Source organism: Haliotis asinina, chromosome 16, assembly GCF_037392515.1.
Source record: "Haliotis asinina isolate JCU_RB_2024 chromosome 16, JCU_Hal_asi_v2, whole genome shotgun sequence".
In the NCBI taxonomy this organism is placed as follows: domain Eukaryota; kingdom Metazoa; phylum Mollusca; class Gastropoda; order Lepetellida; family Haliotidae; genus Haliotis; species Haliotis asinina.
Genome location: NC_090295.1, coordinates 45,569,406 through 45,595,662, shown reverse-complemented (window position 1 = coordinate 45,595,662; position 26,257 = coordinate 45,569,406). Strand labels below are relative to the sequence as shown.

Below are 26,257 nucleotides of genomic sequence, written 5' to 3'. Positions count from 1 at the left end.
CACCTGGTAATTTTCAGGACACAGAAAGAAGGCAAAGGTCCTGTGTAAAGAGGGCTTTACGATAAGCTTGGCTTGCTGAAGACCAATTCTAAACCAGGGCATAGATTTTCAAAGCTCTCTTGGCGCTAAGATAGTTGTTGATAGTTGGGATCAGTTTCTAGACAGGCATGGTGTACTGGGATCAGTGGGAGACAGGCATGGTGTACTGGGATCAGTGAGACACAGGCATGGTGTACTGGGATCAGTGGGAGACAGGCATGGTGTACTGGGATCAGTGGCAGATGGGCATGGTGTACTGGGATCAGTGGGAAACAGGCATGGTGTACTGGGATCAGTGGGAGACAGGCATGGTGTACTGGGATCAGTGAGACACAGGCATGGTATACTGGGATCAGTGGGAGACAGGCATGGTGTACTGGGATCAACAGGAGACAGGCATGGTGTACTGGTATCAGTGGAAGACAGGCATGGTGTACTAGGATCAGTGAGACACAGGCATGGTATACTGGGATCAGTGGGAGACAGGCATGGTGTACTGGGATCAGTGGGAGACAGGCATGGTGTACTGGGATCAGTGGGAGACAGGCATGGTGTACTGGGATCAGTGGGAGACAGGCATGGTGTACTGGGATCAGTGAGACACAGGCATGGTATACTGGGATCAGTGGGAGACAGGCATGGTGTACTGGGATCATTGGGAGACAGGCATGGTGTACTGGGATCAATGGCAGATAGGCATGGTGTACTGGGATGAACAGGAGACAGGCATGGTGTACTGGGATCAGTGAGAGACAGGCATGGTATACTGGGATCAGTGGGAGACAGGCCAGGAGTAATGGGTTCAGTGGGAGACAGGCATGGTGTACTGGGATCAACAGGAGACAGGCATGGTGTACTGGGTTCAGTGGGAAACAGGCCAGGTGTACTGGGATCAGTGGGAGACAGACATGGTGTACTGGGATCAGTGGGAGACAGGCCAGGAGTACTGGGTTCAGTGGGAGACAGGCCAGGTGCACTGGGTTCAGTGAGAGACACTAGGTGTACTAGAGAAGGTCCTTTCGTCATCATGGTCAGGCAGGCATTGTCACTGAGGACCCTTCTGTACCCTGCTAGAGTTCGTCAAACAGATGTGAATATTTTTTTGTATCTGTGTACTGGGATCAGCAGGAGACAGGCAAGGATAACTGGGACCTTCTGTACCCTGCTAGAGTTCGTCAAACAGATGTGAATATTATTCTGTATTTGTTCAAATGCAGCAAACTATTTCCCACTACCTCATACACATAGCTTACAGAGAGACTTTCCATCAGGAGTTAACCCATTTCTCGCCAATGTGCAGACACTGTCGTAATTGTTTTCAATCTTATCATTGCACAATCATCACAGCAAAGATACAAACCTTGAGGTCTATTTTCAAACTCTATTGGAATGATGTTCAACATATTATGATGCATTCAGAAACTTGGTTAAATGGCCCATATGTTTACAAAGTCGGAGTAAAACCATCATGTGATGATAACTCCCCTAGGATTGCCTCACCTCAGGGCAAAGATAACCAAGGTTATCACCATTTGTTCATGTAAATAGCCCAAGTGTTGACATCTTGGTATTTATAGTAGGAAATGTTGCCAGTTTGTGATAACTCATACAGACATGTCTTTCTAACACCTTCATTCCATTTCAGCCGTAACCATGGTGACTCTAGGTTAGAACTAGTCCCCAGCAACCAATGCTGATTGGAAGATGGGATTAAAGGGATTGACTGTTCATATTCATCTGCATGTTGTCATATCCAAACAGAGAGCTTATGACAAATGGCCTTGATTTCTTGAAACAAACTGGGTCTGAGTTTTGACTTATGTTTGAGTTTTTACTCAAATTTGAGAAAATGTATTTCCCAGAATGAACTGAAATCGATATTAAACTCAAACATTGTAGACAATTTGAGTTTGGTGGATAGATTATTTGGTTGAGCTGTTTTGTTTAAGAAATACATTTGAGTTAAAAATTCAGCTGTTTCAAACTGTCAAACTCATTTTGAAAATTCTAGTAAAACTTTAAGTTTGTTTCACGAAATCGGAGCCAGGTCCTGACTTGTTTAATTGATACTGTCATCAAGCTATTGATCACTGGCGTGTACGTTCCTTGCTCAATTATTCAAAGACTGCCGCCATATAGTTGGAACATTGCTGACTGCAATGTTAAACAGCAAAACTGCAACTTCTTCAAGTGGCAATAATATTTTGTGGATAGACAACTTCGCAACAGACGTTTTGGTGTAGTTGTCAACACCAGTATAAAACAAGTGCACTCCCTCTCCCTACCCTACATTACCTCCCAGACTCTGCACTATATTACCTCACCCTACATAATCTCACCCACTCTGAACTATATTACCTCACCCTATCCTACATTATCTCACCCACTCTGCTCTACATTACCTCATCTTACCCTACTCTGACCTATATTACCTCACCCTACCCCACTCTGACCTATATTACCTCACCTCACCCCATCCCACATTATTTCACCCACTCTGCCCTACATTACCTCACTCTATCCCACTCTGCCCTACATTACCTCACCCTATCCCACTCTGCCCTACATTACCTCACCCTATCCCACTCTGCCTAACATTACCTCATCCTACCTTAAACTGACCTATATTACCTCACCTTGACCCATATTACCTCACCCCTCCCCACATTATTTCACCCACTCTTCCCTACATTACCTCATCCTATCCCACTCTGCCCTACATTACCTCATCCTACCCTAAATTGACCTATATTACCTCACCCTACCCCACTCTGACCTATATTACCTCACCCTACCCCACACTGGCCTATATTACCTCACCCCACCCCACATTATTTCACCCACTCTGCCCTACATTACCTCACCCTATCCCATTCTGCCCTACATTACCTCAACCTACCCTAAACTGACCTATATTACCTCACCCCACCCCACATTATTTCACCCACTCTGCCCTACATTACCTCACCTTATCCGACTCTGACCTACATTTCCTGATCCTACCCCACTCTGGCCTATATTACCCTGCCCTACCCCACATTATTTCACCACTGTGCCCTATATTACCTCACCCTATCCCACTGGGGTATATCACACCCTACCCAGCATTATTTCCCCCTGTCTGTCATTATCTCACTGCACCATTATTACTTACATTTTCTCACCAGGTACCCTGCATTATCTCATGCAATCCACTATCCTGCATTATCTCATGCAGCCTCACTATAATGCATTATCTAAACCCACTTAAAATGCCATTTGCTCACCCATCCTGCTTTATCACACCCTGCCCTTCATTACTGCTTGATCACACCCTGACCAACGCATATGTTACTAGACCCTGAAAAACAATTGAACAAATACATTATTCAGTACACATGATCAAGTATAATTATGAAAAAAACCAAACAATTGATTTTCTACCATGAAATTCACATTGACAGGTACATTCTATGTATGCACATCACCAGTGCTCCTGGAATGCTGCGCGAGAACCCTGTGCAAATACCAAACTTGCTGATAAAACATACTGAGGCCATTATCGACTATCCCGGACACAGTTCCATTCAGTTTCACCACTAAAACTGAGCTTCTAAACATGCTACTAATGTACAGTGAGTGACTTGATGCTGCATTTACCAATATTCCAGCAACAGCATGACTGGCAACACCAGATATTGACTTCACACATTGTACCCATGTGGGGAATCAAACCTGGATCTTCAGCTTGATGCATGAACGCTTTAACCACCTGGCTACCACACTGCCTATAACTAATGTACAGGAAAATATGGCAAGACTTAGTTGGAGCTGGGTAAGTGAGTATTTCTTGTATTGACAACAGTTTCTTTGAGTGACATTTAGAAGCTGGTAGGATGAAGGTGAACACCTTTCCTGGATACACAACTTCCTTGGTGCAATAGATGAGACGTTTCAGTGTAGATGCTAACAGATTTAGGATCTAAGTCTACATGTCACGTCTATTGCAATAAAGAAGTTGTCTCTCCATAAAAAGATTTCTCTTGGTAACACTTGTTTGTTCAGTGTTTTCAGGATCAGACTGTGTTTCTTCAACAATGAAAGGGGCAATGGTGTAGCCATCTCTCTCGGAGACCTGGGTTCGATTCCCCCCTTAAGTACAATGTGTGAAGCCCATTTGAGGCGCCTCTTTCATTATTGATAAAGGCAGCATAAATCGCTCGCTCACTCACAGACCCATCCATGCCCCAACTGCTCACATAAATGTTGAACAATTTCCTTCTGAAAACAAATTCCAACACTGGTTTCTCACTTCAAACTTGGCAGTAATTAATCACCACTTTTACATGCACACATTAGTCTCTATATCACCCCAGCAATAACCAAACACTGATGTGTTTCAGTTGGGTAACTGGAATATATATGTTAAAAGCCTGGGAGTCTGTGACTGCAGGGGGTTCCACTTCACTCGTAAAGTCAAACGAATCTTTATGTGAAGCCAGACAAGTGAAATTTACTTTATTGAAGCAGAAACAACTTTAACGACAGGGACCCTTCTTGCCTGTAAAAACATCCGACTCGATGATGCGATAAGTCTGCGATCGAACCTTTCGAAAAATGGTCAATTGCTTCTTGGCCTCCCAATTACATTTCTGCTGTTAAGCCATTGCCGCATTCTTTGATGTAGCACAAGCACTGAAAAAAATTCACTTATTTCCTCGGACGAAAAATGTAATCTCCTTTAGTGAAATCATAGCAGAGTAAAAGGTGGTTGAAACTGGACTCAAGGGCAGTATCCTTTAACTCTCTTACTAGCAGACTTATTGAGCTCCTTGCGCTAAGAGCATGTCATTGATTTTTATTGGGTAAAAATTGTGCCCCATTGGATGCCATCAAGGACAGGTCAATTTGGTGGTGAAGATGGTCCTGCCTGGTCTATTTGTGATGTGGAAGTGTTTACAACACACAGAGGACATTGGGACTACATATCAGATGCTTGTGTAGATCGTGTTGTGCCACAAACTCCGCCTGAATGGCCATTAACTCCGGGAAATTGTTGAAGAATTTCTAGTTGCTGAATTCAGTCATCATGTTGGTGTGTGTGCATTCAAGTGCATGTGTGTGCACCCCATTAAAACACTGATACCAAGCAAGCGGCAGGGTAACAACAAGCATCATTTAATAATACTTCTTCTTGTGACACAGATAGAAATTAAACCACTGGGGTTCTGCACTCCACACAGACGTTTTATCCACAAAATCTATTGCTCATGTAATTCTGGAATCAGCCAGGCAACACGCTGTAACCACCCAATATAGTCCAGTCAGTCAGGTCATGTACTGTTACCACACAATCCCCTCTATTCAGGTCACATGTTGTAACCACCTAATCCCCTCCAGTCAGTCAGTCAGTCAGTCAGTCAGTCAGGTCACATGCTGTAACCACCCAATCCCCTCTAGTCAGTCAGTCAGTCAGGTCACATGCTGTAACCACCCAATACCCTCCAGTCAGTCAGTCAGTCAGTCAGTCAGTCAGGTCACATGCTGTAACCACCTAATCCCCTCTAGTCAGTCAGTCAGGTCACATGCTGTAACCACCCAATCCCCTCTAGTCAGTCAGTCAGTCAGGTCACATGCTGTAACCACCCAATACCCTCCAGTCAGTCAGTCAGTCAGTCAGTCAGTCAGGTCACATGCTGTAACCAACTAATCCCCTCTAGTCAGTCAGTCAGGTCACATGCTGTAACCACCTAATCCCCTCTAGTCAGTCAGTCAGGTCACATGCTGTAACCACCCAATCCCCTCTAGTCAGTCACAGTCAGTCAGGTCACATGCTGTAACCACCCAATACCCTCCAGTCAGTCAGTCAGTCAGTCAGTCAGGTCACATGCTGTAACCACCTAATACCCTCTAGTCAGTCAGTCAGTCAGTCAGGTCACATGCTGTAACCACCCAATCCCCTCTAGTCAGTCAGTCAGGTCACATGCTGTAACCACCTAATACCCTCTAGTCAGTCAGTCAGTCAGTCAGGTCACATGCTGTAACCACCCAATCCCCTCTAGTCAGTCAGTCAGGTCACATGCTGTAACCACCTAATACCCTCTAGTCAGTCAGTCAGTCAGTCAGATCACATGCTGTAACCACCTAATACCCTCTAGTCAGACAGCCAGTCAGGTCACATGCTGTAACCACCTAATACCCTCTAGTCAGTCAGTCAGGTCACATGCTGTAACCACCCAATCCCCTCTAGTCAGTCAGTCAGTCAGGTCACATGCTGTAACCACCCAATCCCCTCTAGTCAGTCAGTCAGGTCACATGCTGTAACCACCTAATACCCTCTAGTCAGTCAGTCAGTCAGATCACATGCTGTAACCACCTAATACCCTCTAGTCAGACAGCCAGTCAGGTCACATGCTGTAACCACCTAATACCCTCTAGTCAGTCAGTCAGGTCACATGCTGTAACCATCCAATCCCCTCTAATCAGTCAGTCAGGTCACATGCTGTAACCACTTAATCCCCTCTAGTCAGTCAGTCAGTCAGGTCACATGCTGTAACCACCCAATCCCCTCTAGTCAGTCAGTCAGTCAGGTCACATGCTGTAACCACCTTATCCCCTCTACTCAGTCAGGTTACATGCTGTAACCACCCAATCCCCTCTAGTCAGTCAGTCAGTCAGGTCACATGCTGTAACCACCTTATCCCCTCTACTCAGTCAGGTTACATGCTGTAACCACCCAATCCCCTCTAGTCAGTCAGTCAGGTCACATGCTGTAACCACCCAATCCCCTCTAGTCAGTCAGGTTACATGCTGTAAGCGCCCAATCCCCTCTAGTCAGTCAGTCAGTCAGGTCACACACTGGAACAAACTAATCCCCTTAGACTATTTTCATTTGCAATTTTTATGAATGTTGTTCTATATTCAGTAAATGTTCTGTAACTAATCAATAATTCTCAAGTATTGTTCAAATTAATGAAAGAAATATATCCAGATTGTTCTGGTGCTCTTGTCACAATGTACAGCTCATAAAGGATTAAATCTTGATCACTCCAAGCACCATTAAAAAAAATTCCATGCCTGCAACAACATCAATTACCAAGAAAGGCAAGCATTTTTTAAAATTAAATTCATGGAATTGTCCATATCTGGCCAATAGAATTCATAAAATGAAATAATTCTCTCACTGAAAATGCTACTTGAACAAATCTAAAAACTGTGAAGAATGGGTGAAGAATACTATCATTACATAGTCAAAACTATCATACTATCATATTACATTGCTTTATAAATTTTCACTTAAAGGTCACATGCAACGTAAAACACAACTTTGCAGATTCTGGTACCTTTTGGTATGCAATTACCGAAACGAATAATGAAAAATGCCAATTCAATCTATAAAGTTGAAAAAAACGCGATGAAAAAAAAGCCCGCGAAATCGGAGTTCAAACGTTTCACTAAATTCCCCCCAGCGCTGGGGGGAAAACTGGTTTCAACAGCTGTGCTGCGCTGCGTCCATAACGCATGCGCAGTGAATAGATTCGCGGAGCTTGAAACAGTATGCATGCCCAGCGTCTGAGGTCGTGAGCAGTAGTCTAATCTTGGTTGTGTACACAAACAAGTAAATAATCTACTCGTTACATAAAAAAACTTGTTGATTGTGGTGAGCAGTCTCTGTCACAGAGAAAGCTCAGTGTCTGGTTTATTCACACCTATATGTCTGCCTGCCTGTCTGTCTGCTAAAGACAACATGCAATACACAGCTTCAGTCATTGACCACGTGCGATTTGAAGTTAACACCTATCAGACAATACGACATAAAGAAAATAAGCTGATTTATGACTCGTGCACCCGAGTCCCGTGTCTGCCACATTATGTAATTAGGCACGTGTGATACACATGACATGTTTTTATGTCTGTGGGTTGCAAACAAACTACATCCATTTTTTTCGGATGACTGGATCTGACGGAAACTGGTGCAAACTCTTGTCAGTTTCAAGTCCTGCCTTGTACTTGGACGAATGACAGATTCCAGCCGCGCAGTAGTTTACTATCTCTACTGACATGATTTTTTTATTGGATGGAGCGCAAATTCAGAGAAAATGTATTTTCCAAACCCAACATCTCTATATACATTCTTCATGGATAACAACTTCTTTTAGTGTATATGATTTTGTTTGATTTTAGTGTATGTGATTTTGTTTGACAATTGTATACACCTGGAAATTAATCAAGCAACACCCCAATTTTTTCTATTGGAGCAACTTTGAAGTGTTCTGACAATCAAAATATGCCGGGTTGATATAGTTTGACACTTTTTTATTCAACAGACGATCTCTGACAAACAACTTAAAGGGAAAAAGTATCAAGACTTTGCTTTATTGCAACGAAATCCAAATTCTTAAAACTGTCTTAAATTCATGAAAAAATGGACACAATTTACTATTCATCCACAGACGTTGTTGTCACGTGTATTAACACAAATGTCACATGGAAAGAAAGAACAGTCATCTGAGAGTCTGCACACCGACTTTCATCAATATCTAGTGTGTCCTCCCTGCGCACGCACCACCGATTCCAGACGCCTCCTCATTCCTTGGATGAGTCTCCGGATCTGATTCTGGGGGATCCTGTTCCACTCCTCATGCAGGGCAGCCGTCAATTCGTTGAGATTATGGACTGGTGGGTCTCTCTGCCTCACACGACGGCCAATACAGTCCCACAAATGTTCAATGGGGTTGAGGTCAGGGCTCATGGCAGGCCATGGAATTCTGTCAATTGCATTTTGCCGCAAAAAATCATTTACAGCATGCGCCCTGTGAGGTCTAGCATTGTCGTCCATAAATATGGGTCTCGTTGCCAGAGGATGGTTCTCAAAATGAGGTACCACAGCCCTGTCAAGAACCTCCTGTTGGTAACGAACACCGTTAAGGTTGCCACGGATGGTAATGATATCCAACTTGCAGTTCATGGAAATGCACCCCCATACCATAACGGAACCTCCCCCAAAGGCCACAGTCTCCTGGATGTTCCGTGGAGCCATTGCTGTGTTCCTCTGCCTCCAGACCCGAGTACGACCGTCCACCATGTGCAGCAAGAACCGGCTCTCATCTGAGAAATGGACCTTCCTCCAAGAGGCAATGTTCCAGTGCAAACGGTCATTACACCAGGCCAGTCGGGCTGCCTTATGGGCTGGAGACAGTCTGGGTCGCTTGATTGGCCTCCTTGCCCGGTATCCTGCAGCTTTCAGACGATTCCGAACAGTCCTGTTCGAGATGGGTCTCCCTGGAAGCCACTCCTGTCTCAACCGAGAGCTCGAGTCGAAGGACCTGCGCCGTACAAGTCTCAGTAAAGCTCTGTCCTCCCGGACTGTGGTCTTCCTGGGTCTTCCTGGTCTAGGCAGGTCTTTAACTTCATTAGTGGCCCGGTATTTTTTCAAAAGTTTTGAAATTATGGAATGATGTCGTCCGATTTGAGTCCCGATTTGTCTTAGAGACATACCAGCATTCCTCATGCCGATTATTTGCCAACGAGTGGCCTCTGATAATTTCCTACGTGCCATGACATTGAAATGAATGAAAAACCGAATGCAATCGACAACCTGCGCTTGTAAACACCCCAGGGAAAAAGTGCATTTTTCGAAAGTTGAGGTTAAAGCAATGCACGTGCGCTGTGCAAGCTTCACGCGCGTCATATCAACCCATGAAAAGCTCATGCTGTATGTCAATACATCAAAATTGAATAATCAATCATCAAAATTACTTCGTTAAACTTTGTTAAGTTTTTATGTGTCTTTGAATTTGGTGTTGCTTAATTAATTTCCATATGTATATATGAATCCATACTGAAACGACGGATCAAATACACTAAAAGAAGTTGTTATCCATAAAGAATTTTACTTTCTGGTGACTGGCTATACTTCTAAAATGCCCATCAAACAGATCATCTTTCTGTACACACAATGAAACCTAGCATATCAGCAAATGAAACAGCCAATCGGAAGCCGTCGTTTCACTTGAGTGCATATCCACCCGCTATGACTGGGTTCGGTCTCCCGAGGGCTTTGTTTCGGGGGAAGTAAGCCCAAGTACAAAATATTGCACTTTTGAATCGCGATTGTACGCTTATAATTGTGTTTATCTATTTTTTTAAAAGGAGCAGTGTATATTATATGTCATGAATAAGTGATATATGTGTTTTAATTATGTTTGATTTTTTGGTTGCATGTGACCTTTAAGCATAATGACAGGTGTAAGGCTCCTTCTGGGTGATAATGAATTGTGAATCATACAATCATGTACATATTTATGTGACAATGAGAATGAAGACACCATTGATGATATGACATGTTAACTTGACAATGGCGATGACCACACCATTGCTAATGTTACATTATAATATAATACGACAATGAAACACCACTGATAATGTAATATGACTGTCATGGAACACACCATTGATGATGTAATATGACAATGACAATGAACCCACCATAGATAATGTAACATGGCAATGACAATGAACCCACCATAGATAATGTAACATGGCAATGACAATGAACCCACCATAGATAATGTAACATGGCAATGACAATGAACCCACCATAGATAATGTAACATGGCAATGACAATGAACCCACCATAGATAATGTAACATGACAATGACAATGAACCCACCATAGATAATGTAACATGGCAATGACAATGAACCCACCATAGATAATGTAACATGGCAATGACAATGAACCTACCATAGATAATGTAACATGACAATGACAATGAACCCACCATAGATAATGTAACATGACAATGACAATGAACCCACCATAGATAATGTAACATGACAATGACAATGACAATGAACCCACCATAGATAATGTAACATGGCAATGACAATGAACCCACCATAGATAATGTAACATGGCAATGACAATGAACCCACCATAGATAATGTAACATGGCAATGACAATGAACCCACCATAGATAATGTAACATGGCAATGACAATGAACACACCGTTGATAATGTAATATGATAATGATAATATTACAATGACAATGAACACACTATTGATAATGTAATAAGATAATGTATGACATTGTATGACAATAAGAATGAACACACCATTGCTGTTATGACAATGTAGATATGACAATGACAATCACAGAACTCAGCATTGATAATATTATGAGAATGGTTGTGGACGTTTCTATAGATATTGTCATCCAGGGTGAAACATTAAGTCATTACTTTCAATCAGAGGTATGTATTTTGATTTAAAACCTCTGATTAATGAATCAAGTATTTTCCAAATTTTTAGAAAAAATATATACCACTGGGGATTTTCATTGAATAAATATGCTAAACAGTGCGTTAATGAAGTCTTTGAGAGCTATTATAATACCCAAGTGTATCAGCATTGAAGTACAGCTGAATTATCAGAAGACTGTTGGTTGTCTCTATGTTGTTGCCTCTGATATTCCCTCACACTGTTATGGAGGATCACTTTAGGAAGTCCTTTAAATAAAGATGATAAAATGGTTCCTTGTCCAAATGCAGATTTCTTAATCCATGCATACTGTCCCATTGACCATTGCCATAGGCGCCAAGGAATTCTAGTACATCACACAGCCCCATTAGGTTATACTGCAACTAGCCATGGAATATAGAGCTGTATAGCTCTCACAGGCCAGAATATGGCCAAAACAGCCACAAGGGCTCATGACTGGGCTGTTACGTTGTCCGAAATTGCTCTTTTATTTGACCACTACTGAGAGGTTGACTGAAAAGGGCCAATTTATCACATACCTATTTCTTGATCTTTAAGGATCTTTGGACTTTGTCCGAGCTTCATTGCATTGCACTGTCCATTGATTTGAGGATGGGAGGAAGAAGATGGTTCCTTAATAGCACCGGTTTCTAGATGAGCTTCTTGCCTTTTGAAAAGCGAAGAGTATAGCGAGTCAGTGATAAAGCCTGCTCTCTAGAGATTAACACTGTAATTGCATTACTTGTATTGTGAAGAAAGTGAGTGGCGGACAAATTTAACACTTGAGCTTCTTGTGGACATGATTGTAATGCTTGAAAGCAGGTGCCTCTTACAAGTGTTGACTGAACAGCCAGATGGTGAAGACACCTCCCGCTCTGGTAGCAGTAGATCAGCTCAACTCGGGTAGGTGCGTGTTTACATGTTCTCTTTGTCTGCTGTTGGATTCTGTTTGTATGATGGTGCAATCTGCATGAGTCGATCTCCGCTTTTGTGTTTCACGTGGCAAGAACTACGATGTTTCTGGCAGATGGTTAGGAAATCACTAGATACAAGGTAATGGGTTTGATAGTAGAAGGATGAGAGTCAAAACTGACATCAACACTCAAAAACTGCACTTTGTCTATTATTTAAACACAGCTGAGATGTCAGCTGTTGCATGTGATCTGTGCAGAGTTCCACGTAGTGACTCGAGGGTAGCAACCAGCTGTGGAGACCATCCTAGCCCTGGATCAGAGGGTGATGTCAGTAGAAATGACATCATGGGAATCTCTGTTTCCTAAATCTAACTACAGTCGTATCTTCTGTATATTTATGTACATGCCTTGCATTCAGCTGATTGTATTATAACAGGGAAGTAAAAGAATTGTTCAAGCTTATTTTTTATTAGAGCATTGAATATGTCTGAAAATATAATAATTTTCAATACATCCCAATTAATTCAGAGCTTTGGAAACATCATAACTTTTAACAGAATACATGTTCTCCAATTTCACAACACTGGACTATTAGTTAGGAACGCTGGATAATTACTTGAAGAGGACATATACAGACACTAAACTTATTCAAACCCCTATAAGAACTAAGGATGTTTCTGAGTAATGTCCTCAGAGTTAGTGAATTCCTAAGATTCTGACTAATAAAACTCCAGTTGAGCCAATAATTTTCTACAGCCCCTGAATGACTGGGAAGTTAATTTTCATCAGGTCATTTTGTATATTTATCGCTCTCCAACATGTTAAGTCACAATACACTTGTAAATCATGAAAGATTATGGGCTAGGAAATTTTTGGGGACACTAGTGAGCTCATCACTAAGTGTGTTCCTGAAATCATCAATGTTTCCTGAGTGAGTTCCTGAATGTGTTCCTGAGTGAGTTCCTAAGTTTTTTTTTAGTGTGTTCCTGAGTGTGCTCCTCAGTGAGAACAATCCAATGGGATACAATCAAATATGGTATAACAGAAAAATCATGACACCCAACAGAACAATCAGATGTGACACAGAGCTATGCAATGTCCAGATTATGAACAACCCAAAGTGATATGACCGAACAATCAGATGTGACAATACTGAACAAGCAAAAGTGACATCAAAATTATAACAGTCGGATGTAACACCATGGCACAATGTAATACGAAATGATGGAACAATCCCATGTGACATCACAGAACAATCAGAGGTGACAATACTGAACGGCCCTAAGAGCAATCATATGTCACACTAGAGTCAATCTAATTGAGACATTACTGAACAATCCAATATGACATTACTGAACAATCCAATGCAACATTTGTTAGCAATATGATAACAGATTAACCTATAACCACAAGGGTGTAAAGCTCACTTTAACCTTTCCACTATAATAACTGTAGTATTGTAATGGATCTGGCACTCCTTTCACAAAGCACTAAGGTGATCGAAAGTCACTAGGGTAACCTTAGTGCAATGTTAAAGAATGGGAGTCTAAACCTTAGCAAAGGTTGCTTCATGAAAACAGCCCCAGAATGTTACATCAGATCAGCTGACATTTTGATGTGACTTGACAGAACACCCAGATGTGACACACACGCACAAAAACATAAAAACAAATTAATCCCTCAAAATCAGTGGTCTCATTTAACGATTGCAAGTAATCTAAAAAAACTGCACAATCCAAGATTTTAGCTGACCTTTCTGCCAACAGCTCTTCAAACACAACCTACATCCCTCAACCAGGAATCATTACACAAAGTTTTTGCCAATCAAAGAGGAAGAATTGTGCAATATGTTGATACAGGCCAACATGTGAACTTTACTAAAAGATTAAGTAGGACTAACTAGGACTTAGGACATCACTGCTGTGCTCGACCATCAGTGGTCCCAGGTGGCTTCTCTCATTCCCCAGTGACTGCTAATGGCAGCCCATGTTTCTCGAGTTTGCCTAATTGCACTAATGTCTCTTGTGATACATCAAATGAGTGGAACTGTTGCTTATGGTCTGACAGAAGGAAACGTAGCCATCTTCCTGTGGTACACTGACCTGCATGCAGTTCAGGCTCATCATGTGGCGAACACTGCCTGATTAAAAATGTTTATATTAGTGGTGGAAAACTTTGGGAATTTTGTTTTTTGCTCACAATCCACTCATCAAATGTCTAGCTATATCATGGGTGTAGACAAACCAGTGGTTGATCGCATAATCAACATCACTACCAAGTCATTGTGACATGATCATGTAGTTTCTCATCCCACACTGGCTTCCACATTAGATAAATAAAGAATCTCACCCTTGTATCTTTGATATCAAACATATCAACATGTGTTGATAAAAGTAAATATATCCTTGACAACCCTTAAATATTTGCAACTTTAATCAATTGATTTTTTATATCAGAGGACACCTGGGTGAGATTCTATATTTAAGGCCTGCTCATCAGAATTCCAGCTATAACATGGTGGCCTGTAAATATTTGAATCAGTCAGACTGGTTTTATGTTGGATTATGATGATATTCTCATAATGCCCCAATGACAAGCATTAGGTTTGTTCCCATGTGGGAAATCAACTCCTTTGGTGTCATAAGATAACGCCTCAACCATGAGGCTACCTACTGCTCCCTAAGTTGTTCTGGAAATTGTGAAATGTGTGAGTGAGCAAGCATGTGAGTCAGTGAGTGAATGAGAGCAAGTGAAAGTGTGTGTGAATGACCAAGAGCATGTGTGTGAGTAAGTAAAAGAACGAGCAAGTGAGTGTGCATGAGCGAAAGCATGTGTGTGAGAAAAAGTGAATGAGTTAGAGAGTTAGTTTAGTTTTACACCGCACTCAGCAATATTCCTGCTATATGGCAACAGTCTGTAAATAATCCAGTCTGGACCAGACAATCCAGTGATCAACAGCATGAGCATCGATCTGCGTAATTGGGAACCGATGACATGTGTTAACGATCCTGTTAGTCGTCTCTTACAACAAGCATAGTTGCCTTTCACTGCAAGCATGGGTTGCTGACGGCCTATTCTACCCCGGGACCTTCACGGGTCTAAAGAGTGAATGAGCAAGCATGAGCAGGAGTGAGCAAATGAATGAGCGAGCAAGAGCATGTGAGTGAATGAGCAAGTGAAAGTGTGCGCGACTGAGCAAAAGCATGTGTGTGAGTGAATGAGCAAGTTAGGGTGTAATGTGAGTGAATGAGCAAGTGAAAGTGTGTGTGAATGACTGAGAGCATGTGTGTGAGTGAATGAGCAAGGGAATGTACATGAGTGAGAGCATGTGTGTGAGAGAGGGTGAATGAGCGAGCAAGAGTGAGTGAGTTTAGTTTTACGCTGCACTCAGCAATATTCCAGCTATATGGCGGCAGTCTGTAAATAATCGAGTCTGGACCAGACAATCCAGCAATCAACAACATGAGCATCGATCAGCGCAATTGGGAACCGATGACTGAACCGATGAAGTGTGTGTGAGGGAGGGAGAGCAAGTGTGTGAGTGAGGGAATGAGCAAGCTAGAGTACATGTGAGTTTGGTAACAAACATGAACAAATAAAAGGGCAGTGATTTTGGTGGAGCAAATACTCTCATCTTTTTGTCCAGTGATAAATCTGCCATGTTTCTTAATATCTTTTCTGCATACTTGGTAAAGTATTCTTTTCTAATTACTGCAACATGTGTTTCTAAATGTTTAGGAGCCCATGCGGTTTTAACCAAATGGTGTATTTAAACTGCAGCGTCAAGCCTTCCCAAGAAGATTCTGCACACAAAACCTACAGAAATAGCAGGCAATCTTCACACAGGTTTTAACAATGTGTTACAAAGTTACCTCATAATTGAATCTCTAACATTAACTAATTTACAAGGTATGAAAATACCAGCCAAACCATAAATAGAAGATGAGCACCTGAATGACTTTCGTACCTCCATCTCTCTCACGACCAGTAATGGACCATAATGCAACTCTCATGCCTCTCACGTGACTTAATCCCAAAATTCTGCTTAACTGGATAATTTAATTGGATTTTCACAGAGCCATCACTATCATGGGCTGTCAGTATTACTTAGACTTGGGTTTACGGTACCTAGTGACAGTGAGGACAAACTCACACCACTTCCCTTAGTAGACAGACATAAACCACAACAGACAGCATTTGTCTGGAAATGTTTCTGATGGATGAAATGATTCCTAAAGCCATCTTATCTTCACTATACTGGACAAAAATAGTTAGGGATATATGTAAATTTTGAAATTATGAATAGTGATGTACTCATACATTTACACACTGAAGAAATATCAATATCCCTAACTTATTTTGTCCAGTACATATTTTGTCAATTAGGCTTTAGTGCCCATTTTGACCAGTGACGATCCACAGAACTGGTCCTCAGAAACCCAGTTATGTCAATCAATGCTCATGCTGTCAATTGATGGATTGACTGTGTACTGACTGCTACAAGCTTGTCTGTGTACAGACTGTTTCAAGATTGTCTGTGTACAGACTGTTGCGAGATTCTGTACAGACTGTTTCGAGATTGATTGTGTACAGACTGTTATGAGATGGTTGTGTACAGACTGTTATGAGATTGACTGTGTACAGACTGTAACCATATAGCTGGAACATTGTGTGTGCCCGTAAACAACAAACAAATTATGCCCACTTCTTTACATCAACTCAGATTAAGAAACAGAGAAAGAGAGAATGAAAAATAAATAATAAAAACCTTGAGACTTTTTTTCATTTTCGTATCCTCGATTGTGAATTCAACAGATCTGTACAGACCCTGTAGTAATCTAGACAGGCATGTGCTGCATACAACCTGTCTCAGGGCTTGTACATCAGACTAGTTGTATTACTGTATATGGATTTAGATTATTCCATTCTTGATTAGCTTATAGTCTGTTTTATCAGAACTGTGATAAGAAACTCACAATGAATGTTATGCCATGACTGACAGACCTGCACATAACTACAAGATGTCGCTGGAGTCACCTGTGGCTGAAAATTGGACCAATGTCATTGGGCAAACATTGGTTTCATGGCTTACCTCCGACTTCCCTGAAGCGTTGCATAGAGGAACTCAGCATCATCTTGCAGTTGAGGTTAAGTAGAACAATTATGTTGGTGTTGGGTACGATCACCGTGACTGTCAGAACACCTTTACATGTCGTTTACAGACATGTAACTACACAGGCTGAACTCATACTACAGTATCCTGAAAGAACATGTGGTGCCATTTGCACACCAACATGGACAGCATTTTGTATTTCAGAATGACATGTCCTGGATTTGACCATACTGTTACTGGGTTGTTCCAAAGGGAAAGCATGAAAACAAAAATTGCGTATCAGCTACAACAGCACCGGAGACACAAACAGTGTACACTAGGGTGTACAAAACAGCAGTCATACCATCCAAAAACGGCATATATGTTGTCAAAGATAGTGGAGAAGGGAGATGAACAAGGTTTGGTCAGTAATGTTTTTCGCCGAAAATGGGTACCCAGTGAGTATGACTATTAACCTTCGAGAAGCTTGAGGTATCTGTGGTACAAAAAAGAATCAGATTCTGGTTACAGTGTCCAGTGAGCAACTACTCAGATGGACACTAGGAGCAATATAAATGAATTATTATTACTGAACTTCCTTCAGGAGGAATGGGAATGAATGAACCAAGTTTACTGGGCATTTTACCAGTATACCTGGTCAAACTTGGGATTGTCTTGTGAATAGAGGCAGGTTCATGCAATATCAATGAGTTGGCTTTTCCTGGTAAGTGAGGTGATGGACAGTAGGGCAATAAGGCCAGTCATCTAACAAACTTTATGGTAACCTCAGGTTCAACAACTCATGAAAATCATGGTCTTGCCACACTGGTAAGCGATTTATCGCATTAAAATATAAAACATCAACTGATATGGCACTTTTTCATGGAATATCCCCTATATTTTATCACAGAGATTATGTATTTTAACAATAAAAATTAATATGAAATGGACAAATTGAATCAATGAATAGTTTGAGAATTTGTTTAAAAAAAATATCCAATACTGATGTACTTTCCGTTGTATAAACTGAAAAGGTGGAATTATTTTTGTGATTCCTTATCTAAATATTAGTCATTTGAAGAGTGAGTAATACTTGTATATGGCCCTTGTTTCTTTGTGAAAGTCCAGTTGTCAATTTCCTGTCATATCTGGATGGAATAGGATGTAAAGTTCATGTAAGACATGTATGTAAGACAGTTTCTGGTTCAGATGAACAGTATCTGCAAGCAATACTGTCAGCAATGCCCATCTTTTTAAATCTGGTTTCATCAGTATCACATGCAGACCTGAATGGTTTTAAAAATTTACAAATATTTCCATCATTGCTTCCCATGCATAACAGTGTGAATTGCTTTCTATTACACAAAGAAGGGAAAATATTGGGTTTTTTTTCCTACAATGTCCTTGGAAAAATAATACTTTGTCATGGTGACATGATGTCATGAACAATGCTATGTCACATTTCTCCTAGGATGGTGCACTCTACATGCAGGAACAGCAGGCTGCCATTCTATGTCTGAAAGTAGATCTGGGTGTATTTGCCTAAATTTGACGAGTTTGGTAATAACAGAACATTATATTCGTGCCCATATCATTCTATGTTTACGACACATATGCCTAAATACTGACATATCCCTTGCCTTCACTGGGTGAATACCCATATTTGGTCATAGTGTCATAAACATACTATGACACGGCACTCCACTATTTATGCTTTTATGTGCTGTAGTGCAAAGCTAGAATTTATGTATTACGATTTCAAAGGTCAAGTTTCTTTTTGACTGACCTTAAAACTTGATGCATTCTTGACCCTTAGTTTATAGATGACACTGAAGAAAAACTTTGATAGGTACAATGTGTGAAGCCCATTAATGGTGTCACACACTGTGATATTGCATGAATATTGCTAAAAGCGAGGCAAAAATTCACTCACTGGTTCCCTGACAGGAGGTGATGGTGATGTCTCCAAGGAGATGTCAATGGCAGACAGATCCTGGTATTTATCACAGTTGAGCAGAGATATAATACCCTGTGTATTGGGATAAAAAATACAGAAACTGGTAACTGACACTCACCATATTCTTTCAATTTTTGTAATTGGGCAACTCCTCTAGGTATTTTTAAAAATGTGTTTTTTTTAATGGATGAGCCTGTCCTAAAGAAAACTTTAAACAAAATCGTATCTTGGAACAAATATATGTTTTCTCCAAGTTAAATGTTTTTTTTCACAGATTTTGAACAGACTCTGAACGTTTCTGCAGTCTAGATAAAAAGACATCTGGCAACTTGATGTAATCCCTGAAACATTAAGCCACAAGTTTAAAATCAGACTGGCAAAAACAAGCAGACAAACATGAAATAAAACATGCAATTTCTTAACAGGTGATGTGTCCCAATGTAAGAAGTCCCCAATTAAAACGATAAGTAAATAGGCCAGTCTATATACTCTAGGAAGTTGTGTGTTCTGTATAAGAAAATATTTTTTGTCCAGAATGGTAACAGAATTCATGTATGAACTATGAATACAATATTTGGCACTGATGTAGACAGTATATTTCCTGGCATCACAGTTAGTGGCTAATCTTCTGAAATAAGGAGACTTCATCACTCAGATTTATCTATCTACTGATTTCCCTTTAGTAGAGATTATGCATATATATCTAAAATTCTCCTTAACCAACTAATTTCCAAAGTTTTGCCATCAAGATGTCCCATAATTGTGCGTCCTCTGAGGTGTCTGGCATGTGACTCAAGTTATCGCCACATTTTATTTTTGGTCCATGGGACCAATTTCTGAAGTCAGGCCACAACATTGGTGCCAGGGGAACAGTAGCTACTCATCCTGACACTGATTGGTCAATACTGCCAGGATCATCGCGTACAATATATCCCAGGGGGGATATACGTAAAACTTGTGATCTGGTTAACCAGGTTTAGTGTTGGAGCCCATGGGAGACAGAAGATGGATACTCTCAATTTAGGTTGGTCTCGCAAAAACTAAGTCACTTAATCTCCAGCTGTCTGAACGCAGAATCATCTTTTTAAGCTTCTGCTGTGTGTTGTTTTGGCAAAAGTCCACCTGAATTGATTGGATGTATGTTCAGTGAGGTCTGCTGTTTCCATGGTGATGATTCCATAAGCTTAAACTATTACCTCACACTTCCTCAAACATCATGTACTTCATATATAAAACTAGGAGTAAGGTGAGTGCTGTATCAGTGAGTGAGTGGTAGAAGTGTATGCAAGCAAAGTTGTAATGTTGCTTTGAATAAAGTTTCTAATATAGTGCACTAAGTCAGAAGAGTGAGTGAGTATGGTTTTACGCTTCCTTTAGCAATATTCCAACAATATCTGAGGACACCAGAAATGGGTTTCACACATTCTACCCATGTGGGGAATCGAACCCAGATCTTCCATGTGATGAGCAGACACTTTAACCACTTGAAAACCCACTGACCGAGTCAGGAGAATTCCATATGATGTATATGCGAGTGCAAGAATGCATGCATTTATGACTTTGAACAGTTGGCCTGAAGGAAATATACATATAGTTGTGATTGTATATGGGTCACAAAACATAATCTGAGAATCAAACTTGTGACAGCCGATCTAGAGTGTCAGTTAGAGAGTTAGTGAGTGAGTATGGTTTAATAACACTCAGAACAAGACGTGGCGTGTGGTCCTGTGCACAGTGTTCAGGTCATGAATCAGCTGATGTTAAAGCAACCTCGAGTTTGGACAATCCTTGGACCATGTTTAACTGCTTTAACAGACTCCTTAGAGTTTCTTGAGTTTCTAAGACTTCAGTCCTCCCCACAGGGAAGCACATGTGACACATGTGGTTTCACCTTAGGTATTTGTGAATTTGTTCAAAACTGCCTCTGTTCACCCAGCAGAAAATGTTAACCCTGCAGGATAAAGTCATGTGACTTAAACCTTCTGGCACCTAACAGGCAGCTTGGGTTATCCAGGGTAACAATAATCTAGGTAACAGCGTCTTGAGTATGCTTTGTTGCATGGAGATTCACGCATTTCTCCACGTCAGACAACACTCTGTAGTTCTGTTAAGGTCATATGGTTTCAGTATACTGATGTCTTCTGACAGTGCACATGTTCCTTATCAGGTGAAGCTTCCCTGGGGAGGGGTAGTTCCCATCCTTAATTATTTTCAATCAACTCATGAATTAAAAACATGCACTTTGGGATAGGGGTGAGATAAGGAGAATCACTTTATCTCAAGTACTGATTACTAATGCAACAACAGTCTGGTCTTTCTATAAATACATACAACTGACAAATCTCACTTCTTGCTTGCAGAAATGTTCAAAATGAAAGGATGGAAAAATCATGTGAATTTTCCCCGAACCAATGTTTCAAATAAAACCTACCAAAATATAGACAAAGATTATCACAAAAATGAATTAATTTTAATTCCTTTTCAAAATTTTAGAAGCACAAAAACAAATAACTAAGAAATGCTTTATAAGCAAGTGTGGGGACAGTATATCACTTATATCTCAGCATGTCCATGCAACGAGAGGACAATATTGAATGTATACCACATAGGTGATACCAGTGGTTAAGATGCTGACAGTCTGAGGACCAGTGAAAGTAGAGATTCAGCTGTGAACAGAGTTACTGCCTTGAACATCTGGGCCAACAAACTGTATCAGACAAAATCAGTACTTACCAGAGGAGCTGCCTCCTCCTGGACTTGTGTATTAATTTTTCAGTTTAACATTACAAATTGGACTTTGAAGCTTACATGATCTCTTGTTTTACAATACACACACACACATTCACACACATATATTTGAACATTTAACCACCAGTTCACACAAACTACAATTTTTGCACATGAGGTTGGACGCATCCACCTTTCTCAAGGAGACATATTTTTATCTCCCTTGAACATGCTTTCCTCTGCCTGGTACATTCTTTCATTTAACATTTTACTGTCATGTGCATCTACTGGGATATTGTGTTTGGAAGTTATGACTCTGTAGTTGGCTATATATTTTGTAGTTTTTTCAAATGTTTTTAAGTGTTATTTTGATTGGCCTTTTCTGTAATCATTTATTACAGCAGAAGAGTTCTGATAGTTCAACAATGGCACATCAAGTTTGAAAGTCCAAGAAATGGGGCATTATTAATGACAGAGGTTATATAAAACAAACAAAGTACTATTTTCAGTTACTCCCAAAATATTGTTGATGTTAATTTGATTCTAAATTTAGATGAGACTTTGTTTTAAGTACTTAAATGATTAGCTTTTAAATTGATAAAAGTGTGTTCTATGAAGATCATCCATTCCATGAAGATCATTGCATTCCATGAAGATCATCTACATGAACGCTAGTAACATCTCTGTGGATGTAAGTAAATACTTTGTTTTACTTTAGCATGACGTTCTTCCATTCTGTAGACAGAAAGAGTGAGCGAGCAAGTGAGTTTAGTTTTATGCTGCACTCAGCAATATTCCAGCTATATGGCAGCGGTCTGTAAATAATTGAGCCTGGACCAGACAATCCAATGACCAACAACATGAGCATCAATCTGCGCAATTGGGAACCAATGACGTGTCAACCAAGTCAGCGAGCCTGACCACCCGATCCTGTTAGTCGCCTCTTACGACAAGCACAGTCGCCTTTTATGGCAAGCATAGATTGCTGAAGGTCTATTCTACCCAGGGACCTTCACGGGTCACATTGAATTGGAGATATCTTGAAATGAATTAAATATATCTCAAATAGAGAAAATGTAACAAGGGATTACTGATATCTCAAATTCTTTTAATGATATCTTGAATCAAATTGAAGGTCTCGAACTGAGATAATTACAAATATGTCCTGTAAAATTCATGATATCACAAATTGAATTAAGGATATGTTGAATCATATTGATGATATCTTAAAAAGAATTGATGATATCTTGCATTGAATTAGTGAGTGAGAGAGTTTAGTTTTACGCCACACTTAGCAAATATTCCAGCTATATGGCAGCGGTCTGTAAATAATCAAGCCTGGACCAGACAATCCAGTGATCAACAACATGAGCATCAATCTGTGCAATTAGGAACTGATGACATGTCAACTAAGTCAGCGAGCCTGACCACCCTATCCTGTTAGCCGCCTCTTATAACAAGCATAGTCGCCCCTTTATGGCAAGCATGGGTTGCTGAAGGTCTATTCTACCACCGGGCCTTCAAGGGTCTCTGTAGAGAAATGTTCCAAACAATCTATTTTCACCATTGTCAAACAAACCGTGTTGGTTTACATTAAATTTTATTTGCGTTTTGGGTATTTCCTCACCATTTTAAATAAAAGTTAGAAAATATCAAGATCACCTTTGCTAACAAGGATTTAATTGTACTAGTAGATTACTTTTGAATATTGACAATTATTCTCAGTGTTTCCAAAACACATACTTGCTGCTATAAATGTTGAGCCCCCAAAATCTTGATATCTTAAAATTCATTTCACTGAGAGCTGTGTTGAATAACAGGAATAATACTTTAAGTCAAAGATTCTCATACATTTTCGAGCTGGTAATGAAATCAAAGATCTCAGGATAGTCTCTAAAGAAACAAACATAAATATTTAACACCACAAGAATACTGAATCAGATACATGTACACTTCTACTCCATCAAGTCATCTTAAAGAAAGCAAGAAGGTATATCAGGGATCCTAGGGAATACACTTGGTATCGCCACCACATCTGTGATACTCCCCACACTGGCTATCATCACAGCCATAGGTGGGGTATAACTGATGATAGCTCACATCTGCTGCCTTCCCTCTGGGAGTAACTGGCTCATCTCCATCAATTGTATCGCAGACCTGGATCACCTCCCTTCCGCTGTCTCTTCATTACGTAACATCAGTGATTATTTCAGTTCAACCTTCATGCACTGTATTCAGATGCCGTCTGTTGTAAGGAATTGATTTCATTCCAGGTCACCATTTTATGTTAATCAAGATCTTTACATTTAATCATTTTATTTGTTGGAAATAATTAAAGACTGGCTTTTCTTAGCTTTAGAACCAAGTCATTCCAAAGACTTGTGCCATCTTGATTTTTTTATGATTTCAGATCAATCTAAGAATGATTACACTGCTGGTCTAAACTGAATGAAGTTCAGAACGTCATTTCCATATCCAGTGCTAATTGCATCATCTCATTTTAGATTAGAAATAGACATTCAAAAGACATGGACGTTGTACTGAGCTGTTTAAACAAAGTCTGTTTTGAAAAAAGTACTTCTTTTCCATTTTTCCATAATTCATTGTTCAAAAATAACATTCAGATCATATTTTACATAGGATACTTTCCTATTACTGCATTTTAATTGAATACCTTTATAATGAGCTAGGTTAATGCTTCTAGAGTTTCAGTTTGATTATTATTTGCCTGACGACGGTATGATGGTGTGTTTGCTTAAAGTATCGCTCACAAAACAGCTGAAGTTAAACAACATGAGTCGTGGAGAGTCCTTGAATGGGTGACTGTTTGGCAGAGAGACTCTTGAGACTGAGAGTTTCTAGGACTGTTTTGAAAAAAGTACTTCTTTTCCATTTTTCCATAATTCATTGCTCAAAAATAACATTCAGATCATATTTTACATAGGATACTTTCCTATTACTGCATTTTAATTGAATACCTTTATAATGAGCTAGGTTAATGCTTCTAGAGTTTCAGTTTGATTATTATTTGCCTGACGATGGTGTGATGGTGTGTTTGCTTAAAGTATCGCTCACAAAACAGCTGAAGTTAAACAACATGAGTCGTGGAGAGTCCTTGAATGGGTGACTGTTTGGCAGAGAGACTCTTGAGACTGAGAGTTTCTAGGACTGTTTTGAAAAAAGTACTTCTTTTCCATTTTTCCATAATTCATTGCTCAAAAATAACATTCAGATCATATTTTACATAGGATACTTTCCTATTACTGCATTTTAATTGAATACCTTTATAGTGAGCTAGGTTAATGCTTCTAGAGTTTCAGTTTGATTATTATTTGCCTGACGATGGTGTGATGGTGTGTTTGCTTAAAGTATCGCTCACAAAACAGCTGAAGTTAAACAACATGAGTCGTGGAGAGTCCTTGAATGGGTGACTGTTTGGCAGAGAGACTCTTGAGACTGAGAGTTTCTAGGACTCCTGTCCTGCTCCACAAGGAAGTACATGTGACACATATGGTCTCATCTTAAGTAAGTGTGTTTGTTCATAAATTGTCTGTTCATCCAGCAGTGAATGGGTACCTGGTGGGATAGGTTATAGGACTGTTAACCTTCTATCTCTCAAAGGCAATTTTATCTGGGGCAATAATGTCTTAGTGCCTGAAGAATGCACAGGTGTATGGAAACAGGCGCTTTAACAATAACCATTATTATGTTTTACAGATTAGAATTAAAATGCAGCAGAGAGGGTTTGGGTGATCCTGGCACAGTCAGGCTGGTCAAGCTCATCATCAGCTCAGGGCCCTCGCCCCCTCTACACGCAGCCCAGACAGCGAATGGGACTTCTCCCAGGAAACACTGCCTAGTCGAACCCACCAAGAACTTTCCGGAGAATATGGAGGCTCCCCAACACTGCAGCCTTCTGCATTACCCAGATTGTCAGAAGGGCTGTGCTCCCGGTGGAGAACCCGGGCACTCTCCTCATCTGCGCCAAGAGATCAGGAGGTACCAAACCAAGGGCACCGAGAACAATGGGGAGCCTGACGACAGTGTACTTGGGATGTAAGCGAGACATTTCAAAGGCGAGGTCCGCATATTTATCATGCTTTTCCTGAATCTTGCCAATCACATTGCTGTCAAAAGGGACAGAAAATTCAATGATATAAATAATTTCATTGGGTTTATCAAATAGGACAAGATCAGGTTTGTTGGCTGGAATTCGTCTCAGGCTGTATATTGGCCTATTCCAGAGAAGTTTGAAAGCATCATTTTCCAGGACGCCCTGGACAT

At 40.5% G+C, this 26,257-nt stretch overlaps 1 protein-coding gene across 1 annotated transcript in view; it reads left to right on the top strand.

Moving 5' to 3' along the window:
* The first annotated feature begins 12,145 nt into the window (after nt 1-12,145).
* Nucleotides 12,146-26,257, top strand: part of LOC137268378 (neprilysin-1-like) — a 131,848-nt gene continuing 117,736 nt past the window's right edge. The window contains exon 1 of the mRNA XM_067802942.1: nt 12,146-12,190. The gene's annotated coding sequence lies outside the window, so the exon portion shown is untranslated. The remainder of the gene's footprint in view (nt 12,191-26,257) is intronic.